Raw genomic sequence first — 21,060 nt, 5'->3', positions numbered from 1 at the left:
TTGTATTTCTTTATATTTCACTTTACCCTTTGGTAGATAATGAGGGAAATTGAAAGAAGACAGCAAAATTTCTTTCTTATCATAATTTCGTCTGATCATAAAAAGGGCAAATTTAAAGTGAAAGGGTAAATATTACCTTAGGCAAAAATATCTATGAATACAAAGTATTTGTGTATCCTTTTTATATTCTACTTCTGCCCTTAACTGCAAAACATATAATTACAAACAGTTTATTATTCATCTGGCTTGGAAAAAGTTGCTATACAAAAAGTTTTGAAAACGTTAACTGCAAATCCAATGTTGTCTACGAAATATACCCATTGTGATTTTAATTTGGATGAAATATATGGAGATAATGTAAAGTATTCAAGATCAAAGGTTCATAAAACAATACAAAAATAGGAGCAGAGCAAACAAAAACCTCCAAACACATCAGAGGTGGGATCAGGTACCATGGAGGAGTGAGCATCCCCTGCTGACCGATTACAACCGCCTTTGTGCTCCTTGTGATGATTGGGATATAACGGAAAAATTCGTCATCAATTCAGAGTGTAAATGATGGACTGATAAGTAGTATGAAAACAGCAGTCAGAATTTCACTCAAAGATAAATTGTATTTGCTGTCAAAGTACATAACTATATTTACATCCACTGAAAGTGTTCTCCGTTACATTTGTATTTATTAAGTAAACTATTACCGTTTGGCAGTAAACAACATTAAGTACATGTACATGTATATATCACCTAGCTGTTACTCTTATTTCTTGAACATTGCCTTTTTCCATTATTGGAATATACAATGATTTTCATAGCATTAACTCAATTTTTATTGATACTCTGAATCCTACTTTAGATTCTAATTTTCATGTTTATAATATATACAATAAAATGTCTTATTTTGTCAGTTTGGGAATTAACGTTGCATCTATTGCACAAAAAATCACATCATCCGTTTAAGCGAGTTCTGCATAAATTAAATGATTTTTTTCTGCAACAGCTGCAATGTGTATTCCCAGACTAACAACCAAAGAGTGCATATTATTGTTTAAAATTTTTCTGGACATTAAAACTGAAGGTCTATCCCTAAGCGTATTTTCAGAAAACAACGGGAAGGTACACAGGCAAAGAACTTCTTTTCCCTGTTGTTGTTATGACATTGTAGACAGTTTTCTTAAGTCCACATGAACAGTTTCAAAACGTGAATGGGATAAGCATTTTTCACAGAAAACACTCAGACGTATGCCAAGTCTTATCATAAATCTAATATACAAAAAAACTCGAGATTTACTTTTTCCAAGAATTTCCCTATTCCTTTGACAATCATTTTCAAGGAATCATTAAGTTCCTGAAACTTGAAAAAAGGAATTGACTCTGAAAACATCAGCGTTATTCTTAATCACATAAGGACCCGATTTTTGATGTACCTTGAACTTCGAAATTCTTTCAAATATCTTTGACATTGCTTTCACATTTTTAATCACAAAAACAGACACTTGACCTTACACATTTTCCCTTAAAAACAATACCCTGTAAATCAACAAGGCTGTTGTCCACATCAGTGCACATTATGTGTAGAAAAAGGTCGGGTGTCGGTGCAAAATAATCTACAATATCTTTAGTAATAGATTTCGAACATCTACTCCAAAATTCTTTTTCGTGTTTGACCTGTTCTCTCAATTATATAATTATGATTAGAGTCCTGGGGTTCGTTTTACAAAAAGAACTTACGACTAAGACGTAAATCTTACGTTGACTGTAAAGTTCTGTTTAACGAACGATTCTGTTTAAAACTGCTAGTGTAAAACTATCTTTCTATACTCCATTTAAAAGTATTAAATTTTTTTTTCAATTCAAAGTAAATTAGAAAGTTATCAGCAGAATGAAATTTTGGTCTTAGTTGTAAGTTCTTTTGTAAAATGGGCCCCTGGCCTATATGGGTGAGGTAACGATAGTGACAATATTCAATAAGAACAATTATCACTTATCTACTTTGATAAAAAAAAAACTTCTTTATCACCTATCTAATGTTTTGAAAAAGATGTATATACATATATTATGAGTTCTGAAGACCATGGGTCAGTTTTTTATGAACATTGTGACTTTTGGTAATAATGAAGGCTGAAATCTTATTTTAAAAACGTTTGATTGGCAATATGAAAATAATTTATTTTTCATGAGTAATTTTGACGTGAAAAAGAATAGATAGTTTACATGATAAAATGTATTGATCCAGCTAGGCAAACGTTACTAAGACAATCTTATTAAAATAAAAAGTCTTATGTTCGCTCTGTTTTACGAAATTTGAACACGACGCGGAACTAAGTCTGAAGTATTTTATTGGTAACAGCACTAATTTGATAAAATTTATTAAAATTATTTCAATTATAATAGAGTAGTTTGGATCTTGTTATCTTACATGTAATTTGAAATACAACTCAGTCTCGGGAGGTATTTTTATTAAAAATCGCAAATCGCTTTAAACGTTTTTGATTTCTGTAAATGTATTATATTTAGTGCGTACGATGTTCGGCGGAATTTGGATTTTGAACAGGTTAGCGTGGATTTGTTTTAGCGCATATATCTTAATGCTCTTTCTCATATGTGCGAGGCATTTAGCGTTGTACTTGAGATTGATTTCCGCCAAAAGCGCTAACAAGAATATACAGCCAAATGTAATACGTTTACAGTATTCTCAAAAAACGAAATTCAATTTGAAGTACCATTATTATATAGTGCATATACGTAGTTTTATAAACTCAATAAACTCCTTACAAGCAGAATCACACTCAGTATTTCTAGATCCATGTATTAAATGCTCTTTCTTTACTTCTCTTATTAGTGTAGTCAGTGAGGTAGAATCTCAACAAGTATATACAAGACGTAGAGTTAATCATTTGAGGTTTCTTGAAAATTCCAAGGATTCTTTTGAAAATGGATATTAAGAAGAAACTTTGCCAAATATCATTCGCTTCAAAACGTACAATTTTTCATCACTTCAGATAAAGATTTCCATACCAATACTAAATATTATTAATATAAAAATTATCCATGGTAACTAAAAGATCAGCTTTTAGGTTACTTTTCAATCATCCACCCTCCTTACCAATGCAGCAATATATCATTATAGCCTGCATATGGGTTTTAAATTTCTCAGTTGATTCGATACGCAAGAGCACGTTCTGGGTGCAGAAACAAGTCGATGAAACAAAAATATCAGCAATCTCGTTTAAAGTAATCATTTTGCAAGTTCTATTATCGATACAATGACCTTGTCAGCAAATACATATACAATCTATCATTAAGTCAATTGCTGACGGCTGTTTTTCATACTAATAGTTAGGCCAGTATTGCATATGAAATTAAGTACGGATTTTCCAGATTTTCCCCATCTTGACAAGAAACTAACTGCTGATGTGACCAGTCGACAAATGATGCCAGCTCCTCCATGACACCAGAATACTGAAACCAATTTTTAGTTGATTTTTTTTTTATTATTGTTTAACCTACTTGTATGTTAGTGTTAAGGGAAGAATCTCAAACAAAATATCTCTTAACAGTGGTAAAAGGATTGATTGCTCAAATACTTGGTGCATTTCATAATTTGAAATGAAAGCAGATCGTTTGTCTCCTCGATTGCAGAGAATCTTAATGAACACTCGATATAAAGAGTCTGCCAAATGAAGATCTGCGCATTAGTGCAAGTTTTTTTTATCAAGTGAGCTTTACTTAATAATTTTTAGCATCTTAACTTCGTAAGAGTTAATGGACCAATTTAGATCACATTTGCCACATTACATTTCCCTGGAAAGACAATTAATGTTTGTTATATAGGAGAGCCACTCCTTTATTCAAGGTGGAAATAATTCAGAAAAAATTGTCTTCTCCAGCAGATTCTAGTTTAACTGCTGCTCGGGTGGGCTGTGTCAAAACACTTTGAAACAATAAAAGCACTTTAGATTTTTTTTTTCCAAAGTGCGTTAAACTGGGACAAAATCAAGGAACTTTGAAAAATTCAATCAAATCAATGCATTTTTTTCAAAGTGCTTTAAGAGTGTACATAAGCATTTTCTTCTTTACCATGGGGACAAATAACTTACTTTAAAAAATGTACATAAACCAAACTTCTGGAATTTTGGTTTTAGTAGTAGACTTCATTATTTTGTTCTATTCCTTTCAAAAACTGAGAACGAGGAGAAAACAGGAAGAATGTTCCTTAGTCTAACCCTTTACCTTTCCTTCCCAAATTGCAAATATACGTGTATGTATTTACATGTATAACTGGTATGCCATTGATATACTTTCATTGATTTTTGCTGCCACAAATCATTTGGATAAAATTTTAAATGCCCCGGCAGGATCATGTGATTTAGTCCAAATACCATTCCGTCATTCCTTCACACTTTGCGTTTAGCGCAGTTTCAAAGAAATAATTCAAATGTTTTATTCAACATAAACAAGGAATGTCCGAGAAAAACCCGAACAGTTTCAATATCTTTATATATTAATGATTGAGAGCGTTCCAAATGCACCAACTTTTTCTGATATTGGTCTTTTCTTAAACCTAACTTGACTTTACTCTTCAAACATTGTTAGAGCGTCTACTCTAGAGTCGCGAAGTAAAGAGTCGATCCTTAAATCGCGGGTTCGAATCCAACTGTTGGACGTGGAGACCGGTCCTTCGGATGAGACCGTATAAACCGAGATCCCGTGTAGCAGTAGATGCTGGCACAAAAGAGATCCCTCCTTGATCAATGGCCCTGAGTGCCGAGTATATAGGACAAAATTTGTAGCTCTCCACCGGCAAGTGGTGGCGTGTCCATATGAGTGAAAAATTCTCGAGAGGGACGCGTTAAACAACATACGTACAATCAATCAATCAATCAAAAATTGTTGTAAGCTCAGTTTCAGAAGAACTTTTCAAGACACGCTTGGTACAGGTGTATCTGATTTAAAATTTTGAGGATTTGGCTATAGATGACGAAACAAATTATCCATAGTATGAAATTGTTCTCTCACTTAAATTATAGTAGAATTTTACAAGTCGACTAAAGTGCAATTTTCCTTAACATGAACTAGTATCAAAAATCAAGTTCTGTATCTCGCCATAGACTTCGATTTTTTTGTATTACATGTACCGGGAAGATTTCTTTATACGAGAATCAAGGAACTACTAGTGGTTGATCCAAGTCACAAAAGTGGGTTCTTATCTCTAAACAAGCAATCTATACATTTTTATCAATGATCAAAGTAACACCATAAAGGAAGTTTTTGAAAAGATAGAAGCTCCATGATGAATGGTTAAATCTTTCAAAGATTAGAAACTTTTCATTTCGATGGACTTCTTTTAGCAGCTTCAATGTTAGACTAAAATCTTGTGAAGTTGTCATTATATTCAAGCATTTCAAAAGCCGTTATTCATCTAAATGTAAATAATTAGAGCAGGTATTTGATAATTAAAGAGGAAAGCTGAGTCAAGCATTGGGATCCCGACATTTGATTGGCCAGGTCGATTTAGTATTCAGCCAGTATCCACTTGGAACCTTAGTAATTACATGCACTGCTCCGTTGCCTTTAATTTGACTAAAACATCCTGGTATTGGTGACCTGGCCTCAAGACCATGAACTGAGAACAAATTTCTAAATCAGTATAACTTTTAAAATAATTTCGATTTGAATGAATTTTTTTTCACATGTCCGTGAATTTGTACATTACACAACATTGCCGATGTTTAGGCCCATGTGTTGCATAGAATTCAAAATAAATAAAAATGACTACCAAGTTTGTTCTCTGTTTATGGTATTGAGGCCTGGATATTTATACTTAAGAAACATACCTTCAAATGGAAGCTACAAATTTCCAATTTTAAATGAGCAGAAAATGGCATTTGCCGTTATCAATTTTTTTTTTTTTTTTGTTATTTCAGTGATGTGCTTTTTGAATATTTTTCCAAAGAAGTCGACGTTTTTTTTTCTAGCTTCCTTACAAGTACTTTCAAGCGAACTGAGGCCATTTAAAATTGGGGAAAATAACTCCCGTGTACACAGAGTTTAATGGCCCTTCTGAGAAAAACATAATGAACACAATGGATTTAGTATTCAAAAAGATTACATTGCCAAAACCTTCAATATCAAACTGATATGAATTGGCCCATTTTCCAAGAGCAAGTATTCAGCGCTTTCAATTGAAATGGACAATCAGTACTCAGAAGAGTCAAATGAGGATCCTCCGTTCTGAAAGAAATGTCAACATTCATTTATATTTTAATGTATAATTTAAAAAATGATAAAGGTATAATTATATATATTTTATTACAAACTCTTTTTTAGTTCTAAAATTCATAGAATTGGAAAAAATGTTGTCATAACAATTAGTAAACACTTCCATTAGTTTGGGGAATCCAAACATATTGAAAGTCATTGTTTCCAGTTCTGAGATGGAATAATGAACTTTATTCTTCATAATAATTTAGGCCTCAAGTTCCTGTGTTCAAGGTTTCAATATTATACGCTAGAAAAGGTAGCACAAGATTGTTGGAGTTGTCTCCCTCAATCCTATAAACTGAATATTCCCAGTTAACCCAAAATGGACCCCCTCGTTGAGGTTTCAGACCCCCGGAATCTTTTAAAACATCAAACTTTTGGCTGCCTCTATAGTTTAATCAAACAAAGATGATAACTTATTCATTTTACAGCATTCATTTCAAACCCAAAGTTCAGTGCCGAGTATATAGGACAAAATTTGTAGCTCTCCACCGGCAAGTGGTGGCGTGTCCATATGAGTGAAAAATTCTCGAGAGGGACGCGTTAAACAACATACGTACAATCAATCAATCAAAAATTGTTGTAAGCATTAGTTTCAGTAGAACTTTTCAAGACACGCTTGGTACAGGTGTATCTGATTAAAAGTTTTGAAGATTTAGCTATAGATGACGAAACAAATTATCCATCGTATGAAATTGTTCTCTCACTTAAATTATAGTAGAATTTTACAAGTCGACTAAAGTGCAATTTTACTAGTATCAAAAATCAAGTTCTGTATCTCTCCATAGACTTCGATTTTTTTTTTTTTTTTGTATTACCGGTACATGTACCGGGAAGATTTCTTTATACGAGAATCAAGGAACTACTAGTGGTTGATTCAAGTCACAAAAGTGGGTTCTTAACTCTAAACAAGCAATCTATACTATGGAAAGCCGTAGGGTACCCCCACATTATTATTATTTTTTCCTATATAATTATACCAAAAATAATTATCTCATCCCAAACTGAAAATCTTGCTTTTACAACATTATTATTATTTTCCTGCAATAATTATAATGTTGTCTGTTAAATTGTACACATTATTTTATTTTCCCCAATTATCATTATTTACACTTTACAATAACAATCTTGCCAGTCAATGTGGACACGATATTTAAAAAAAAAAAAAAAAAAAAAAATAATTTTTTTTTAATTATTTTTATTTTGTACACATTTTTTTTTTATTTTACTTCAAGATCATAATTATTCTTATTTCATCATTTTATAATAATGCATCCCTGTAATAACAATGTAGTGATTGAAAATAAAAAAAAATAAAAATTAAAAAAAAAAAACTTAAAACAATTATTTCCGAAATCTTAGCTATATAATCTTTGCAACAATAATAATGATGTAAACGGGACTTTGTTTTTATTTTCAACAGGAAAGATAACTTCTTTTATAGTGACAGTAACGAAAACTCTGTCCCCTTCTCCACAATAATTATAAGATTGTGACTGCCTACATTATTTGAAGCGTGAAGATTTTATTATTTCTAGCGTGACGGACACAAACGTTTAAGTGAGAGAGATTTTCCTACATTATTTGAAGCGTGAAGATTTTATTATTTGAAGCGTGAAGTTTTTATTATTTGAAGCGTGAAGTTTTTATTATTTCAAGTGTGACGGAAATCAAGCGTCGATGCGAGAGAGATCGTCACCTGAAAAAGCCATGTGCTGTGAGATTATATATATATAAACAAGAAGCCGACGACAGACAAAGCGCTGTCAGTAGCCTATTACGTATCATTTATGTACAAGTAGGTGTCATACATTCATTTAATAAAGGTTACGCTTTCAAATCTTATCATCTCATGTCAGTCATGATCTGTCAAACTGCAGATCAAATTTAAGAGCTAGCCTACCGAAGAAACAGGTAGTTCGAATTGTCTCTGTACTTCTTTTCCATATAAGAATGGAATTGTTTGGTGATTTATGTTGTACATATAAATAATATAGCATAATCTAGATTTATTTCTTTATTAATATTTTATATATAGTTAAATTGGCATAATTTAAGTATATTTCTCAAAAAGCAGTATATAAAATAAAAACAAGTAGTTCAAGTAGATTGAAAAAAACATTTATCAGGAAGTGGTATTGGATTGGCTATTTATTTATAGTCCTAGGATGGAGAACAACATGATTTGTACTCCGGCAATGACATGGCACTCAGAAGAAAAGAGAAAAGTAAGCTGGCCGAAAAGAACATGGAGAAGAACATTGGAACAAGAAAGATTCCAGCTGGGTTGGATTAGCTGGGCATCAGCAGGGGCATTAGCCAAAGACAGAGGCAGGTGAAGGCTGTGGTAATGAGGCCTTGTGTACCTGTAGGCATGAAGGGTATAGTATATACATGTACTTGTATTTTACAGTTTTAACTTGAATTTTCTCTGCAGTAAGTCTTTCACATCTATTGAAACTGAATGCTTTGATTGGGTTTCAAGTTGAAGTAAAACTATAACGTAATCGTATTGAGTTTTCTACTCAGTTTTTATTTACTGTAGGACCAGATCATCAAAATACATGTACTGTCTTATATTGCAGATCATGAGATGTATGGATGTTGTCCTAAGTAAGAACTGTCCTGGCAATGTTGGAATGAAATTTACAGGTAGAAGTGTTATTGCTTGTGTTTCTGCATGTGTGGCTATGGGGGGAGGCTTTTAATGTATCGGGTATTGAAGACTCTCTACACAGTGAGAGACCTACAGTGTATTTGATTATGATTTTAATAGAGTAAATAGAGGATATTCAATGTTTTGGAGTTGATTATGGAATTTATTTCATGAGTGGGACAGGATTTTTTTTTAAATTTTCACGAGTGCGAAGCACGAGTGAAAATATAAAGCAAACCACTTAGCCTGAGTATGGAATCTGGATATAAATTTTTCAATTTTGACTTTGTACGGATTAAATCCATTCACAAGTATTGTGATGAAAAGATTTTCTAAATATTATTTTTAATGTATAAATTAAATACTGTTTATATAAAGTACAGAGTTTTGCACCATTTGTCAGATTATTATTATCAGTGATTTCATGACATGTGCAAATCAAATCATTTCACTTATAGACAATAGCTTGATTCTTATGTTACATTGATTCTCTGTTGTTTTGGAACTGAACTACCAGTTCCCCACCACCTTCGGTATCTGATCAAGGGAAACTACTCATGAGAGGGGGTATTAAAACATTGTTAATCCTATAATGCCTTGATGTGTTAATATTTTCAAATTCATTTATGAGCATCGGTCATCTTAGTCATCGGCCTCTTTACATGATCTCAGGCCATCGGCCAACACATAATGGGAATTACCACATGGTCAATCTTATAAGTAAGTCTTTGACGTGTATTAATCTGCCCTAAAATAATTTGTACTTGTGACCATCGGTCACCTTGGCCATTGGCCTCTGTTTATCTCAGGCCATAGGCCTATTCTTAAGTTTTTAAAGCCACCAGCATCACTCAAACCATAGGTCAACAAAGGCCACCGGCCCTCATCTACAAGGCCATCAGCCTTTGATTTTAGAGCTAACAGGCAAGCTTGGTTATTTTTCCTTTACAGTTTTGTTTTAATGATTGCCTTATGTATAGCACACTTTCACTGAACTAGTTTAAACATGCACGCCCTCTGTGTTCATGTTCTGTGTATACCATATGTTATGATATATCATGCCGAGTAGTTCCCAGAAGCAAAATTCAAAATCTGATACTGATTCCTTGTCTTTGTTTTATGTAAAACACTCTTCAATGCCTTTTTAAACAATTCATTAATCATCAGTCATCATGAGAAATCAAAATTATTCTATAATTATTGAAAGAATTATGTGCACATTTATTTTTTTAGGAGCTACAAAGAGTCTTGGTTTTTAGAAGACTTAGTATAAATGTTCTAAAGAAAGAAAACAGTGTGGCAAAGAAAGGAAAGGATTATTCACTCAAAGAAATATGGATGACAAGGTAAAATGGACATTCTGTTCTACAGAATTTAAAGAATTGATTTATTTATTACAGATAATGGCAGATTTACCCAGGGAGGGTGTAAAAAAAAGCTTGAGGGCAATTGCAGATATTTTACATGAATTTTTTAGATCTACTGGTCAGAGACCAGAAGAGCTTATGTGATAGTAAGGTGTCCGTCGTCCGTCCGTCTGTCCGTCTGTCTGTAAACTTTTCACATTTTCGACTTCTTCTCAAGAACCGTTCGGCCAATTTTAACCAAACTTGCCACAAAGTATCCTTGGGTGAAGGGGACTCAGGTTTTTGTTCAAATGAAGGGCCACGCCCTCATTCAAGGGGAGATAATTGGAAATTAATGAAAATTTGGTAGCATATTTAAAAAATCTTCTTCTCATGCACCACTGTGCCAGGAAAGATGAAACTTATGGGGAAACATCCTCAGGTAGTGTAGATTCAAGTTTGTTCAAATCATGACCCCTGGGGGTAGGGCGGGGCCAAAATGGCCGACAAAAGTTTTACATAGAAATATATAGGAAAATTCTTTAAAAATCTTCTTCTCAAGAATGACAAAGCCATAATTCATCATATTATATGGAATCATGCTCAAGTAGTGTAGATTCAATTTTTTTCAAATCATGACCCTCAGGGGTAGGGCGGGGCCAAAATGGCCGACCAAAGTTTTTAAAGATATATATATATATATTCTTTAAAAATCATTTTCTAAAAAATAGCAAATCCATGATTGGTCATGGAACTACTTTTTTTAATTTAAACTTTACAATAAAAAGCCATTTTCTACTTTTTCCTACCCTTAGTGCTCAGGTGAGCGATGTGGCCCATGGGCTTCTTGTTACATTTTAATCTCTCCCCCCATAATTCAACAAAATCAAAAGGCAAGATTGAAGGGGTAGGATTAAGGCTAAGGGGAGATAATTCAGGAAAGAAAAAAAAGGTTTTATTGAGTCATTTGAAAATCTTCCTATTTTATTCATCTCATTCTTTTAAAACTGAATTTAACAAATTAAATTATAGGAAAAATCAGGTCAAAAAATGTTGATGAAATTAAATAGGTCCCATCAATATGTATCAGCGTATAAGGTTTGACAAAAGTATTATTAATAGCTCTTGAAACTGGGCTAAACACAAATTCAAGAAATTAAGGTCAATGTCAAAAGAAAGGTCAATGTCCAAAAAAGTGGATGCAGTTGAGAGGTTCTCTCATTATTATGTGTCAGCATATGAAGTTTCTTTAAAAATATTTTGAATACTTTCTTTGAAACTGAGATAAATGCAAATTATGATGAAGGGACAGAAATGCGTTATAGGACCTCATGTTAAGGTGAGCATTGTGGTCCATGGGCCTCTTGTTATGTGTTATTTTCATTGATCAACAATCAGGTGATATACATGTAATGATATTGTTACATTTCAGTACCTCCAGTAAATGATGTCATATCCAGCTTTGAAAATGTTTTGTTTGAAAGAAAAGGACCTGAAGAAGGAGAAAGATCTATTTTATAGATTTAGATGGATTGATAAACTGTCAAAGCTATTGCTATCACTAAATTTTGTACAATACTTGTAATTCTTTATCACTGAGTCTTTGAGCCTTCTGACATGATAGTGTATCTAATCTGAGAAAGCAGTGTCCATGATATCAATCTTGAAACATTTCAAAATAACCTAATATCAAAACATAATATGTACAGATTTAATAGCAGATGAAAACTCTACACAAACTGGATACTGATGTTACTGAAATTTAGAGATGTCATACTTGGTGTTGATTGATTTAAGAAACAAAATTAATGTCTGAAATGATGTAATAAACTAATTACTCCAGTCTTGTTTTTGCTTTATTTTTAGGAAATATGTAACGGTATTTAGATGTAATTTGCATAGGTGTTTTTAACCCCCATAATTAGAGATTTGGGGGCTTGTGGTTTTTGCTCTGTCTGTCTGTCTGTTTGCAAAAACCTTATCCTTTTTTAGCTCACCGAAGGCTTTTCTGATCACATTTTGTAAGTAGTCCGTCCGTCCGTCTGTAAACTTTACACATTTTCAACTTCTTCTCAAGAACCACTAGGCCAATTTTCACCAAAGTTGGTACAAAGCATCCTTATGTGCTGGGGAAATTAAATTGTAAAAATAAAGGGCCAAGTCCCCTGCCAAGGGGAGATAATCAAGAAAAGACAAATTTGGTCGGGGTCATAAAAAAATCTCAAGAACCACTGGGCCAGGAAGGATGAAACTTATGTGGAAGCATCCTGGGGTAGTGTAGATTCTAAATTGTTCAAATCATGACCCCTGGGGGTAGGCTGGGGCCAAAATAGGAAATCCAAGTTTTACATAGACTGAAATATATAGGAAAAATCTTCCCAAGAACCAGTGGGTCGGGAAAGCTGAAACTTACGTGGAAGCATCCTTGTGTAGTGTAGATTCTAAATTATTAAAATCAAGATGGGGGTAAACCGTGGTGGTGGTGGGGGGGGGGGCACAATAGATACAAGAAAAGGGGAAATCTGGAAAGAACTGCATCACCAAAGTAACTCAGGTGAGCGATGTGGCCCATGGGCCTCTTGTCATAACTTTTGAATTGTAAGCTAATACGATTTATCATTGAGTCAAATGCTGACTGATGTTTTTCATACTAATTGTTAGTCCAATATTTATACACTGAATTGATGACGGATTTTTCTGCCATTTCCCGATCATGACTAGGAGCACACAGCTTGTGTGACCGTTTGGCAGGGGATGTTCACTCCTCCATGGCAACTGATCCTACCTCTGATGTTTTGGAGGTCCATGTTTGCTCTGCTCCTACCGTATACGTGGAAATTTTAGCAAGAATTTTATTTTGGCATTATTAGCGAAGGCACTGATATCGCTAAAAATTAATTTTGGTTTCATTTGTAATAGCTTCTTCGGTGGCATTTTTAAAATGGCTAAAATTACTTTTCGCTAACAGCAAATTTGCATTTCCCTAAAATTTCCACTTATACTGTATTTTGTATTGTTTTATGGACTTTGAAATGGAATACTGTTCGTTATCTCCATATCTTCTATTACTTTTTGTCATTCAAATCCAAGAAAACGCTCAAAAAACCCATCCAGTTTATCATCCATTTCCTTATAAATTTAGTACATTCTTTCCCTGTTGGGTGGAATTGTTTTTGTCTTGTTTTTTAAGAAAATGAGTAAATATTACAATATATGATGTATTTATTGTCACCAAATGGGTAGCTCAATAAATCATCATTTAATATATGAGTAACCTGATAGCTTCAAATACTTAAAATGAATTACTTCTTTTAGGAAAATGGTAGAGAAAAATTCAAATAAAAATTGCGTCAATTGCTTTGCTATTGGAAATGCAAATTTAAGGTATTTTATGTACATGTTAAACAATGGATTTCTGAACAATTTTGAATGATTTTAAACAAGTTAAAAATACATTGCTAGTTAACATTAAATGTGAAATGAACCAATTGACAAAACCTAAAACATATGATATTAGAATGTTAGAAGCTGGTCTTTTTTCTCCTTTAGAGATTTTGAAGAATTTTCTAACTTTGATTTAAAAAAATGTTTTTAATTTGTTAAAATATATGTGGTATATGTTTCATTTCATTTCATAGTATAATAAAGAGAGAGTTTATGCATATTTTCACCAAGAGATTTGTTTTGGATTCAGATTATAATTTACAATATCTTAAACAAAAACATGTGCTGCCCATATACTTCAATGTTGAATTCAAGATGCAATTAATTGGACAATAATTCCTGCAATGAAGCATTTTTATTTAATAATATCTTCAAATCATGTCAAATTGCTACCATGATACAATATTGGACCATTCATTACTTTGGTACAAAATATGGTCGTTATACATTGAATATTTTTATATATGCAATCAATGTAAATGCCAAAATTCAAGTTTGTTAACTCATTCAGATCCCAGTTCATTAAATGCATCACTACAAATCCAATGTCAGATGTTGTCAAAGGACACTTTCATGTACATATTGTTCAAGTAACAACACTTGCACTCTTCCGTTTAGAATTCTCTGAAATTTGCCAAGATTGTTCTTTCTTCAAAATTATTCATATTGCAAATTTTTGGTCCAGGTCTGCATACTCTTTCATCAAGAATTCTCTGAAATTTATCAAGGCTGTGTTTTCCTTACTTATCTTCACCTTGTATTTTTTTGGTCCATAGGTCTGAATTTATGATATAAGCTAAAATTCTACCACGGATAAGTTGAAACTCTCGACATCAAATTGATGGTTCCCAAACCCTGAAAAAAAAAAAGTTCAAAAACACAGAATTCTCATAATACATTTTTGTAATAAATAATGCATACCTGGGTAATCAAACAGAACCTGGGTTTGATTGGGGATTATTTTCCTGCAGTTTGTAATGATAACTACGATGAAAAGGAAGCCTCCGATTACTGATACTAATGGCTAAACCAGAAGTCTCTGATGAGACTGTAGCTCTGATGAGACTGTAGCTCTGATTTGTATTTGTAACAAAGGAAGAGATAAAGTGCCACGCCACAGCATGATACGCCCGTCAAAAAATTACAATTACAATGTATCTTAAACAGTTAAAAGTGCAGGAAAATCATGTCAACCTTGATTTTAAGATTTCAATGATTTTTACACACCTTAAAAAATTTGTTTATCCATCTCATGTAGTGTAGGCATTAATTATAACAAATATTGCATCATTCATAGATTTCTATACCTTGCCAAATGCCTATCATATTAAACAATATCAAATTAGTCTTCACAACTTAACCTATACCTAATTAATTTTGGAAAATGAAAGGCTGGCCATCAAAGTTCTTCTGTCTAATTCCCGAAGGATCCAGATAAAGACCATGCTCTGAAGAAATGAAAGAGAAATGCAGCTAGTCTTCCTACATTGAACACATTAATTAATCTTTAACTGGATGCTTGTCTACTCATTACTCCCAAATTAAAACATTATTGGATCTGCACTATCTACCATAAAACATTTTTAAAACATATAAAACATCAATGATTTTTTTTTAGATTTAATGTCAGACAGTTAATTAAGATGCAATTGACATGGACATGCAGATTCCACCCCTACCCCCATAAAATCAACTTTTAAGATCATAATATTATGTAATATCCAAATAGTTTAATATGCAATATCAAATTAGTTATTATACCCCCTGCTTGAAAAGCGGGAGGGTATATAGTAATCGTTAATTCCGTCCGTCTGTACATCTGTCCGTCTGTCTGTTCGTCCTTCCGTCCGTCTGTTACGCTTTGGGGTACCCATCTCTTATCCGCAACTCCTCTCATACCACTGAATGAAATTTGATGCAACTTTCACAAAATCTTTATTACATATTGCCATTGTGCACCTCCTATTTTACTTTTTGATCCGACTCATATTTTAGGTTTCCCGGTCACAGGAAAACATGGACTTTTTCACCACTTATAACCATATGGGAGGCAGGGGGTATCATTTAGTGAGCTCATCGCTCACGGTACCTCTAGTTTTAATTACTTCTCATCAAATTTATTTTAAAACTTCGGCTAGCCAACAAGAGCTATTTTTAATCCAAAAGGCTTACCCATTTGGCCCAATACTCAAGGGATATAGATAGCACCGATGCTCTTACAGCTACTCCTCACACTAAACTCATTATACCCCCCGCTTGAAAAGCGGGAGGGTATATAGTAATCGTTAATTCCGTCTGTCCGTCTGTACGTCCGTCTGTCTGTCCGTCAGTCTGTTACGCTTTGGGGTACCCATCTCTTATCCTCAACTCCTCTTAAACCACTGAGTGAAATTAAATGAAACTTTCACAGAATCTTTATTACATATTGCCATTGTGCACCTTCTATTTTACTTTTTGATCCGACACATATTTTGGGTTTCCCATAGCAAAACATGGACACTGCCATTTATACACAAAAGGGAAGCGGGGGGTATCATTTAGTGAGCCCATTGCTCACAGTACCTCTAGTTCTAATAAGGTTAGTGAAATAGTTTTACATTTTTTTGAATGTGTAAATGAATAGAAAAAAAAGACATTTTTTTTTTAAATTCCACTTAAATTAAAGGTCACAGTGACCTTGAAATAGGTCGCGACACACCTTCTACCTAAAATGCATAAACTGGCCAAGTTTGATGATTCTAAGTCTAATAGTTTTCTAGTTATGGACTGGACAGGATTTTTCCATATTTGGCTATAACTTTTTAAATATAGGTCAGAGCGACCTACTTTTTGTGCGCGATACACCTTCTACCCAAGATGCATCAGCTGACAAAGTTTGATAACTCTAGGCCTTATAGTATTAAAGTTATGAGCCGGACACGAGAAAAGCTAACAGACGGACGGACAGACAGACAGACAGACGGACACGAAGCCTATAACATAATACGTCCCATCTTAAGACGGGCGTATAAAAAGTAGCACTTGAACGTGAAACTATGCCACAGCAAAGTAAAGAATAATAGACCCCATAAAGGATTTTATCCTTCAACTACCCCTTGCATTGACCTAATAAAGGTAACCTAGAGATAAACCAAAGCTTTATCCGGTCACTGCCCTAATAAAGCCTTGTGCATGTATTCCGACGTTCTAAAAGCATTGTGATGTCATGTATATTGCAATGTTTACGCCATGGCGTCATAGTTTTCAACTGCAGAGATGTGCCTAAATCTGTCAAAAATAGCTTGTTTTGGAGGTTTAAATGTTTAAAATATGTTGCAGGATAAACAAAATACATGATAACTGTCTTGAAATATGAGCAATATTTGGGCTCAGGTCGAAAACGTAAGAGGGATAGGCAAGCCTTGCTCCTATCATGTTTTCTTACCCTCGCCCAAATATCGCTTATATTTTAAGACAGTAATCATGTATTTCATATAATTATATGTAAGGGTTAATATACTCGTAGCGCTCTATTATGGAGGCGAGGCCCATATTACTTTTAAGGAATGGAGCGCTACGAGTATATTAACCCTCTTAAATTCCACCTTTTTAATGCTTTTATTTATTGTTCATTTATATAAAATTAAGAATATTTATATGATATAGTGTAAATAGAAATTATATATTAGTAGTATTTTTTTTTTTATAAACTATAGGAAGTAGGCGAAAAAAGTGTACCCAAGTAATTCTCATCCAGTGTTTCCCAACAGCTTCGATAGCTTAGTGAAATGAGTACCCTACTACCAGGTACTAATTTAAGTCACCCTATGTAGCAGCTAGGCTAGCTCTACAATCAAAAGCATAGCTGCAGATCTGTAGCATTATGGGTTTTTATATTTGTCTTTGACCATAACGCTACAGATCCTGTAGTGCACATTTTCTGCACTACAGGATCTGTAGCGTTATGGTCAAAGACAAATATAAAAAAAACCATAATGCTACAGATCTGCAGCTATCAAAAGCATTGCTTTACATAGTGGCAGCATAGCAGCTACACTGTAGAACACCTCCCAGATTTAAAGGATCAATCAATATAAACAATAAATCGCCTTTCTTTGTTTTGTTAGAATGGGACTTTATGTTGCAGATGTTGCAGAAAAAAATGCATATCCCGCTTACATGGGTTATGCATTTTTTTCTGCTGCAACAACTGCAATGTTAATTACCATTCTAACATTCAAAGAAAGCATTTCATTGTTAAAATGATTTTTATTAAGGCCTTAGTAACCTTACCATCAAATTCTTCATTTTGAAATGAAACATCAGGTATCTCTTGCACCACTTTCAGACAGAATTAATTGTTCAGCTGATTCATTTTCTATCTTGAATTTTCTTTCAATCAGTGGCAGATAGACATACAAAATCTAAAAATATAAATGCGTAGATGTATGTGCAAGATTATGGCAAGATTATGGCATGTACAGAGGTCTGAGGAGTAGATGAGAAATGTTTGGCAAGGAAAGGCATTTTTCACCATGTTAAAGTCACAACCTTTTCATAAAAAGGTAGTGGCGGGGTCTGGGAACTTTTCAGATTAAATTCTTCCATTCACAGGACAGAATATATGTATTTCCACTTGATCAAAGAATGATTATTTATTTTTTCCACCAAAATCAGACTTAATTATACTATATACAAGGGGGAATGTTTATTTACTTAATCCGTCAGTACAATCAAATGAAATGATTGTCCTTTTTTAAATCAGACAGGTTGGTTTTATAATGCATGCGTCTATGTGCACACTACATGGTCGGTTTCTGATAGCTGTCTGAGGCAATTCGAAATGTTTTAACTCTAGCTCAATTTACAATAAACTCACATCCGATTTAAGAGACGTTATCTGAATGATGTAAGTCACTTACATATACATTATGATTAGTCCGTACTCACCGCTTTTAAAAAGCCTATAGCTGGATTTTCTGTCTTTCATTTTGTTTACAATTACATTCATATTTGCAACAGGCTGAACAGCGCACATGGCCTTTTCAGGAGACGATCTCTCTCGCATCGACGCTTGATTTCCGTCACACTTGAAATAATAAAAACTTCACGCTTCAAATAATAAAAACTTCACGCTTCAAATAATAAAATCTTCACGCTTCAAATAACAAAATCTTCACGCTTCAAATAATGTAGGAAAATCTCTCTCACTTAAACGTTTGTATCCGTCACGCTAGAAATAATAAAATCTTCACGCTTCAAATAATGTAGGCAGTCACAATCTTATAATTATTGTGGAGAAGGGGACAGAGTTTTCGTTACTGTCACTAAAAAAGAAGTTATCTTTCCTGTTGAAAATAAAAACAAAGTCCCGTTTACATCATTATTATTGTTGCAAAGAAGATTTCGGAAATAATTGTTTTAATAATTTTTTTTTTTTTAATTTTATTTTTTTTTTTAAATCACTACATTGTTATTACAGGGATGCATTGTTATAAAATGATGAAATAAGAATAATTATGATCTTGAAGTAAAATAAAAAAAAATGTGTACAAAATAAAAATAATAAAAAAAAAATTATTTAAATTTTTTTTTTTTTTTTTTTTTTATCGTGTCCACATTGACTGGCAAGATTATTATTGTAAAGTGTAAATAATGATAATTGGGGAAAATAAAATAATGTGTACAATTTAACAGACAACATTATAATTATTGCAGGAAAATAATAATAATGTTGTAAAAAGCAAGATTTTCAGTTTGGGATGAGATAATTATTTTTGGTATAATTATATAGGAAAAAATAATAATAATGTGGGGGTACCCTACGGCTTTCCATACTATACATTGTAACCAAAGATCAAAAAAACATCATAAAGGAAGTTTTCGAAAAAATAGAAGCTATACATGATGTATGGTTAAATCTTTCAAAGATTAGAAACTTTTCATTTCGATGGCATTCTTTTCGCAGCTTCAATGTTAGACTCTTGTGAAGTTGTCATTATATTCAAGCATTTCAAAAGTCGTTATTCATCTAAATGTAAATAATTAGAGCAGGTATTTAATAATTAAAGAGGAAAGCTGAGTCAAGCATTGAGATCCTGTTATTTGATTGGGTCGATTTAGTATTAAGCCAGTATCCACTTGGAACCTTAGTAATGACATGCGCTGCTCCGCTGCCTTTAATTTGACTAAAACATCCTGGTATTGGTGACCTGGCCTCAAGACCATGAACTGAGAACAAATTTCTAACTCAGTATAACTTTTAAAATAATTTCGATTTGAATGAATTTTTTTTTCACATGTCCGTGAATTTGTACATTACACAACACTGCCGATGTTTAGGCCCATGTGTTGCATAGAATTCAAAATAAATAAAAATGACTACCAAGTTTGTTCTCTGTTTATGGTATTGAGGCCTGGATATTTATACTTAAGAAACATACATTCAAATGGAAGCTACAAATTTCCAATTTTAAATGAGCAGAAAATGGCATTTGCCGTTATCAATTTTTTTTTTTTTTTGTTATTTCAGTGATGTGCTTTTTGAATATTTTTCCAAAGAAGTCGACGTTTTTTTTCTGGCTTCCTTACAAGTACTTTCAAGCGAACTGAGGCCATTTAAAATTGGGGAAAATAACTCCCGTGTACACAGAGTTTAATGGCCCTTCTGAGAAAAACATAATGAACACAATGGATTTAGTATTCAAAAAGATTACATTGCCAAAACCTTCAATATCAAACTGATATGAATTGGCCCATTTTCCAAGAGCAAGTATTCAGCGCTTTCAATTGAAATGGACAATCAGTACTAAGAAGAGTCAAATGAGGATTCTCACTTCTGAAAGAAATGTCAACATTTATATTTTAATGTATAATTTAGGAAATGATAAAGGTATAATTATGTATATTTTATTACAAACTCTTTTTTAGTTCTAAAATTCATAGAATTGGAAAAAATGTTGTCATAACAATTAGTAAACACTTCCATTAGTTTGGGGAATCCAAACTTATTGAAAGTCATTGTTTCCAGTTCTGAGATGGAATAATGAACTTTATTCTTCATAATAATTTAGGCCTCAAGTTCCTGTGGTGTACAAGGTTTCAATAATACGCTAGAAAAGGTAGCAGAAGATTGTTGGAGTTGTCTCCCTCAATCCTATAAACTGAATATTCCCAGTTAATCCAAAATGGGCCCCCTCGTGGAGGTTTCAGACCCCCGGAATCTTTTAGAACATCAAACCTTTGGCTGCCTCTATAGTTTAATCAAGCAAAGATGATAACTTATTTATTTTACAGCATTCATTTCAAACCCAAATAAAGTTTAGCAAAAGCCAAAGGAGGTTGTACATGTATATGAAGGATCAAAATTTATTT

At 33.2% G+C, this 21,060-nt stretch overlaps 2 long non-coding RNA genes across 4 annotated transcripts; one reads left to right on the top strand and one right to left on the bottom strand.

Moving 5' to 3' along the window:
* The first annotated feature begins 7,574 nt into the window (after positions 1-7,574).
* On the top strand, positions 7,575-12,121 carry LOC134257414 (uncharacterized). 3 transcript variants are annotated; one of them, XR_009989914.1, is made up of 5 exons: positions 7,575-8,026; positions 8,391-8,642; positions 8,847-8,913; positions 10,151-10,263; positions 11,696-12,121. It is a non-coding gene; the product is annotated as an uncharacterized LOC134257414 (long non-coding RNA). The 3 variants fall into 3 exon arrangements; XR_009989913.1 differs by having other exon boundaries at positions 7,594-8,026; positions 8,423-8,642; positions 11,696-12,120; XR_009989912.1 differs by having other exon boundaries at positions 7,596-8,059; positions 8,423-8,642; positions 11,696-12,120.
* A 1,752-nt stretch (positions 12,122-13,873) lies between these two features.
* Positions 13,874-19,033, bottom strand: LOC134257413 (uncharacterized). The gene is made up of 3 exons (XR_009989911.1): positions 18,637-19,033; positions 17,980-18,110; positions 13,874-14,562 (listed from the first exon to the last, which is right to left on the bottom strand). It is a non-coding gene; the product is annotated as an uncharacterized LOC134257413 (long non-coding RNA).
* Positions 19,034-21,060: the final 2,027 nt, after the last annotated feature.

This window comes from Saccostrea cucullata, unplaced genomic scaffold (assembly GCF_032062105.1).
Source record: "Saccostrea cucullata isolate Sc308-1 unplaced genomic scaffold, CSIRO_AGI_Scuc_v1 ctg848, whole genome shotgun sequence".
Classification (NCBI taxonomy): domain Eukaryota; kingdom Metazoa; phylum Mollusca; class Bivalvia; order Ostreida; family Ostreidae; genus Saccostrea; species Saccostrea cuccullata.
This window is presented reverse-complemented; position numbering and strand designations above follow the sequence as displayed.